Consider the following 7,376-nt stretch of genomic DNA (forward strand, 5'->3'; position numbering starts at 1 on the left):
CTCAGTAAAATTTGTCTGTTGATCTTCACCAAATATTTTAAATTATCTCTGGTAACTATCACTTTCATTAGAACAGCTTGATACATTCTAATTCTGGTGATCTAATATGCATAACAGCCCTTAGGAGCTGAGTCAGAAGAGAACTTTCATCCCACCTCCAGGAGACAGCCCATTCGAAGATTAAGAAACCTGCCCCACAGAAGGCCAGGTCTAAGCCAGGCTTGAAGCCAGCTCTTCCAAGAGTTCAGGGCTTTTTCTACTGAACTTTTTGGCCTCTTTCTGCTCAAAGAGCTGAGTCATAAGTTGTCCTAAATAGCCCTCAGGAGTGTCTTCTCCAGCTTTGGGAACAAGTTGCTGGAGATTGAAAAAGAAGGAGAGTTTGGAGTCATTGCAGTTTCAGTGGGCCTATAGTAACACAGGTCTTAAAATTTCTGTCCAGTTCAAACACACAAAATAAATTTATTTCCCTAATTACTGTTGATTTTGAAACAAGAATGACCAAACTGCTTGTTTTGTAAGTAAACCACAAAACTTGGAAGTAGTAACAACTCTCTAATCCTTTGTTGAGATCCTTCATCAATAATTAGAATAATAGTAGTCCCACTTGAATAACATATCTGGTTCAAAGCCACAAACAGACCTTGAGAGACCAAAGAAAAGTAGAATACTACAGTTCTTCCCACCTGTGTTCTGTGCTATGAGCTTCCACACATATTGCTTTCATGCATCTTCCTTCTTGGGAAGGCATTGTGACTCCATGAATAGAAGCAATGGCTTAAGCCCAGAAGGACCTAATTTCAATTTTGTTTCTTTCATTACTGTTTATTGGGCATGTAACTTAACCTCTCATACTTCTAAAGTATTTTCATCCTATGGGGAGAGACTGTAATAAAATTTTTGCAGAGTGTTTTATAATCTGGAGATGAAATGCACAATGTAAAGCCACCACCAAGTTGTTATTAGTCATAGCCAGGACTCAAGTCAGCTGTCAGTATTGCAAGGAGGAGCAACTCCACTGTGTAAAATGACAATCCCTTCATGAGCTTTCAAATGCATAGAACTTGCTGACACAAATACTGCAGCACACCAAAGGGGAGAAAATCAAGGTAATGATTGCAGTGGAATAGAAGGATGTCTGCTGGTGTGGTATCAGAGAACTCTTAGTTAAAAAAAGAATAAACTGAAATTTGTTTTAAAAACTGAAGACTGTTTGATGGTAAAGCTGCAGAATCCTTTCTGTCTGCTTCCAGCCCTATGAGAACTTGGATAGCATTCACATGTATTGACATCTGACAGGAAAAAACAGAATTACTGCAGAGGCTGTTGGAGAGCTCATTGTATTATGACTAAGCTCACTAAGAATCAAATTCTATCCAGTTTCATTAAAGGGTTTTGTGCCTGGCATATCATAAGGGCTTAGTAAATGTTACTCTTATTATTTTGCTTGGAAGAAGAAAAATACTGCACCCACGGGTCACCACAGACATAGGATGATGCACATAGCATTGCTTTCACAAATAGCAGAAAGTGTGCATATCTGTCTATACATAAGCCAGTAAAGAATATCTCCAACTCTGTCTTTTGTTCCCCAGAAAAATACCTGGAGGTTTTTGGAGCTCACCATGTTTCATCCCTGAAAATGGACTTGATTTTAGTTTAGACTGGGTTCTTCAACCATTGTCTCCAGACAAAAAGTCAAAAAGTCATTACACAGCCATGGTAGAACATTCATTCTCTGAACCTTTTCACAGAATCCACTGGGGCAAAGGTTTTCTCTATCAAGCCAGGTGATTAGAAAGAGCATAGAAAAGGCTGGTAACTCTCCTCTAGACTACAGCCTTATATGAATGTTAGATTTTCACAGCGTGTGTTATTCCACAATTTCCCCTGCTTCTTCTCCTACCAGTTGGCTTGCTTGTAATTTGGGCTGCTGGGCTTTGGTGGCTCAGACCTTCTCCTTCATGGAAGGCTCTCAGCCTCCCTAGTAAAGTTCCATATTTTTATTGTGTAGGATTGACCACCAACTACAAAAGAACTTTTTAGATTTCCCTAGGGAAATAAGCAGGGGGCAAATGCATACTAGTCACCATCATAATGTTTTAGTTTTTCCCGTTACATTAAGCTCTTTCTCTTGTTTAAGACGAACTATTTTAGGCTATCTCTCAAGACAGCTTTGCCATCAGAGTGACCACAGAGGATGACAATAACAGCAGGTGTTGTTTGTTGAAAGCTCAGCTGGTATCTGGTTTTGTGGCGAGTATTTAAAATGCATTATCTCACTTAAAACGTAAGTCATCCCTGAAACTCAGAGAGGTTAAGTAACTTTCTCAGCATCATACAGGGGGGATGTTATCAGGATTCACACCTAGACTTACACATCTTGAATTTTTTATAGTTATTCTATATGCTATTGGCAATGTCAATAATAACACCACCAGGAATTAAGTTGGTCATATTTTCCCTTTGATGTTAGGCAGTGAATAAGTAAAGCATCCTAATATTAAAAATCAAATAAACAAACAAATGGACAGAAACCCAGATGATTATTATTATTTTTGTTAAAGAGCACACTCCATTGGGAAAAGACTGCTGCACAGTGACTGACAAAGGCCACCCAATGGGCACTTACACATCGTACTCCAAAAGACATGGGATATTTTGCTAATAAAAATCAATGGGAACAGGGATTCTTCTGGGCAACTCCCCCAACCTCATCCTTTTCAGGGGTCGAGGAATCGCCCAACCGTTTTCCTGATGGCAGCTGTGGTTCACTAGAGATAGAGCCCCTCAGGGGTGCCTTCCTGTTTCTTATAAAGAACATTTTCTTTATATTTTTTGAAGTATTCATTCGTTACTTTCATTCTACGTTCTCTTGAGGCCATCAGACCAGCTTCTGTACAGATTGCCTTGATGTCAGCGCCAGAGAGGTCATCTTTAACCATGATCAAGTCGTCCAGGGTTACATCATCGGCCAGTGTCATCCTGCTTGTGTGATTCTGAAAGATACGCTTCTTAGTCCTTTCATCAGGCAGGGAGAACTTGATCTTCCTGTCAATGCGGCCTGGTCTGATATGTGCTAGATCCACAGTTTCTATTCTGTTTGTTGCCATAATAACTTTCATGTCTCCCCTAGAATCAAATCCCTTCAACTGGTTCAACAGTTCCAACATTGTTCACTGAATTTCTCTCTCACCACCAGAATTTGAGTCATATCTTTTTGTCCCAATGGCTCCAATTTCATCAGTAAACATGAAGGATAGTTCATGCTCTTCAGCAACTCAAAACAATTACCATATGAATACGAGTTTGGGCCCATCACCTAGGTACTTCTGAATAAGTTCAGAGCCAACCACTCTCAAGAAAGTGGCTGAAGTTTGGTTTGCTACTGCTTTGGATAACAAGGTTTTGCCTGTGCCAGGTGGACCATAGAGAATGACCCCCTTAGGAGGCTTTTTACCCATCTCTTCATAATATTCAGGATGGGTGAGAGGAAACTCCACAGCTTCCTTTATTTCCTGAATTTGGTTGTCCAGCCCCCCAATATTGGCATAGGTCTCCTGGGGGGCCTTTTCCATCTTCATCACTGTGACCAGGGGATCCGTGTCATCCATCAGCACCCCATCACGGCATGCACCTTGTGGTTGAGCAGGACCAAGCAGCCAGTTTCCAGAAGATCCTTGTCTACAAATGAAAGAATGTTGACATAGTGTTCTGAGCCCACAGATGTAGACATGATGGCACGATTGTCATCAATGATCTCTTCTGAGGTTCCTACTGACATTGGGGTCCCCCTCAGATCATCCACTTTTGATCTTTCCTCCTCTTGCTTTTCTTCTAATGGTTTCATTTGTTCCTGATTTCTAATGAATTCTTCCTCCATGAGAAGATAGTCTTTAATTCTCTCTAATGTCAGTAATTTTAACCGGCACTGAGTGTGAGGTGTCACCAGTGGCAGTTTGCTGACTGCATCTGGTCCCTTTGTTTTCTTCTTCTTTTTCCTCACTCTAGTTGGTACAGAAGGTTCATATTTCTTTTTCTTGTCCTTGTCATCCTTCTTGCCACTTCCAGGACCATGACCACCACTCTGACTTTGACCCATCTTGCCTTGGCCACTTGAGGTAAAAAACTCGGATTATTAAGATGCCTGTTGGTTATTTAACAATTTTAGTTTCACTATATTATTTAGCTACAAATAGCAGTGGGTTCAAACATTTTCCCTTGCTGGGGACATAATTTCTAGAAAGTGTTCTTTGCAGTGAAACCGAACTTGAAGCCATTAAGTAGTAATTAATATTAGCTCCTGCTTTGAAAGCATTATATTTAACAAGGCTTCATAGGAATAATAATAATAATATGAAACGGGGTTTTGGTTTATAGTTTAATTCCAAGAAGAAAGCATATGCTTTTTAAAATTTACCAGAGTATTTAGTAACATTGTTTTCATCTCCAGTGAGCATGCATTGCTGATTTTAAAGAGACAATGCAGCTGCAAAAAAATAGAAAAACAGAACAATTGCAGGACAGGAAGCTCAAGTTTTAGAGAAAGAGAGCTATAGTATCACGTAGTGGAGGTTACCCTGTAGTTCCAACAGAATGCTGAACAGTGAGTTTCATGCTGTTTTATCTAAGCAACAAATTGGCAAAAATATAAAACACAAGCCTAGAAAATGAACAGGAATCTAGTGAACAAATCACTTAATAGAGGTATTATTTTCTGTGTAACTCCGGTGTGAGCAAGGGTGGTCCCCTCAATCTTGGTGTCAATTTCACACTCTGTGACAATCCAATGTCCTCTTGAAATGTTTGAAAATTCACGGGTGAAGAGGGCTAATGTTCTCATGGTCATGAGTTCAGTCTTCCTCCAATCTTAGTAGCACATTGGGAATTAGTTCTCAAAAGAATATTTCTGATTTGTTAAAGGGTGTATGGTTATGCTCTCAAACTGAAGGGACTTTTGCTCCAGTGGATATAGTGGGTCATAAGGGCATATGTTAGCGCTTTCTGCACTGAATGCAAGATTAGGTTTTATATCTTCTGTTGGCCTGGGCCTCTTTGAGAGCTATTGACTTTTGGAATCACTTGGTAAATTGGCCGAAGTAGAATACCTTGCCTTTCTCTTGCAGAGTCCAGCAAATATTACAGGGTTGTGGTTTTGGTTTTTTTTTCTTCTGAAGCATCTTGCTGCTCTATATCTTATCAATATAATGTGTTTAATGGAATAAATCAGCATGATGTCTTACAGGATTGTGAGTTGTTCTTGGGAATTAAATTGTGACACAGAACTGGGGAGTTGACAACTGACAGTTGGCATTCTTACCACAGTAAAGGCATACTTTTGTCTCCACCAAGTGAAAACACATGATTCTTAGTGTTCTTTGTTTCTGGGAATGGATAAAAATGCATGTTATCTATCAATAACTGCAAACTAGGTGGCATAACCCCTGTAAGAAAATCAATCTGGCAGGCAGCTGTAATAGGCAATAACACTATTCTTCTTAGTGTTTTGTACTTGCCAAAGAGAAATGCATTATGTTCTTTGAATCTTACAGCTTCCTAGAAATGAAAGCAGAATAGTTTTTCTCCCCATTTTACAGATATGAAGACTGAGTAACAGAGAGTACATTTTGTTGGGAAAACATTTATGAGGGTACTGAGACTCTGAGGAGCTTGTTCTGAAGTGCCATTTTCCTTGAGCAGTTTTTTGTGTTTTTCCTTATAGATTAGCCTATGTTGCATTGCAGGCTGAGGGCAAGGGGCCTGAAGTCAGACTGCCTTAGTTGGAACTTAAATTCTGCCACTTGTCTTGGGCAAATTGCTCAGCTTCTCTGTGACTCAGTTTTCTCATCTGAGGATTAAATGAAGATTAAATATATGAATGCAAAGTAAAGTACTCAAAACAGAGTCGGACACTATTAGCATTCTATCTATAGTTACTGAAGAAGCAATAACTGGCAAGGTTAAAATCTTACAACCCAAAGTCAAATGTAGAAGATTTAAAATATTCTACATTAAAAATGTATTTTCTATCAGGTCCTGGGCTACCTTCACCTTCTTCAATGAATGGATCAAGTAGGAAACTATATCTCATTGGTTTAAAGTTGAGGTGACTTGTGTGCTAAGTGCCTCTGTTGGCGTGCAGAGAACCCTTTGCATGATTAGCATTGACCTGACAAATTGCTGTATTCTCCAAGTGATTCAGCCAAGCCATTTCCCCAGTGCTGACAAAGCACCAATCCCAGGTACTGCACAACAGGGCCGCCATTATCTACCATTTCAGGAAGACAAGGAGCTTAGATGGAGAATATTACAATTATTTTCACAAATTAGATGGCTGTATTTGAATCTGAGAGCAAAAATTCGTGGGTAATATATATCTTTCTATGTCTATCTCTCTTGAATATAGAGAAGGTAGTTACAATTGGTAATTGAAACATTGCCTATCAGTGTGAAATTTATGAGATAAATTTTAATAAATACATGGACTTTTCAAGTGTCTTCTACTGACAAAAACAGCTGAATTGATTAAAACTAATTTGCACAATTTGTGGTTTATGGTGAGAAACTGACAGCAAAAAAATGGAGCATTTTTAATATAAGTACATTTTTGAACTTGGGGTATTTTTGTTTACATCATGTTGGTAAATGTTTAAACCTTATACTTCAAAAAATTTGCATTTGAAGGGTGACAGACTTTTCTTTGCATCAATTCAAATTATTTAATTATAGTGGAGACAGAATTTATCTATTTTCATGAATCTGTTACATTTTCATTGAAGTTTAGAGATTTGAATTTTTTTCAGAGTTAATAACTTTTATTAAATTGACTTGATGATATTTTGTTGCATATTTTTTCTTTCAGTATTATGGTGAAATCCTTTCGCTTTAAGTTGTGTAACTGCTATTTATATTCCTAATGGAATATAAGACCTTGGAGGCTTCTAGGGTTTCTCTTACTGGAACTGTCTATGATTAAAAGGTTGAATTATTGGTCTCTTACGATAGAAGCACATTGAGACTTGTTACTTGTTATAGTTTAATATCCATCTCATAAGAACCACTGAGAATCAATCTCCAATTTGCAAATAACTTGGATTTGAGGCATTGGTTTGTGAGTAATCTGTATCATTTTTGGGAGTTCTTTTTTTGTACCATAACAGTAAGTCAATATCAGTTGTTGCGTTTTCTGTTTGCTTAAAAATATTGGAGTATAAAATTGGTTGTCAGGCGGCTTGAAGTTTAGTTCCAGGTTTGCTTTTAGCTCACTTTAGTAACTTACTTAACTTCCGTGTGCCTTGGCACACATCTTTAAAATAAAGAGGGAGGAATTAGGTCAGACTGGAGCATCTTAAACGTTCTGTTTCTGAATTTCTCTTTGA

General features: G+C 38.4%; 1 pseudogene; it reads right to left on the reverse strand.

Moving 5' to 3' along the window:
• Positions 1 to 2,771: 2,771 nt before the first annotated feature.
• On the reverse strand, positions 2,772 to 4,115 carry LOC470312 (26S proteasome regulatory subunit 4-like; annotated as a pseudogene).
• Between the last annotated feature and the right edge of the window lie 3,261 nt (positions 4,116 to 7,376).

This window comes from Pan troglodytes, chromosome 12 (genome assembly GCF_028858775.2).
Source record: "Pan troglodytes isolate AG18354 chromosome 12, NHGRI_mPanTro3-v2.0_pri, whole genome shotgun sequence".
Taxonomy (NCBI): domain Eukaryota; kingdom Metazoa; phylum Chordata; class Mammalia; order Primates; family Hominidae; genus Pan; species Pan troglodytes.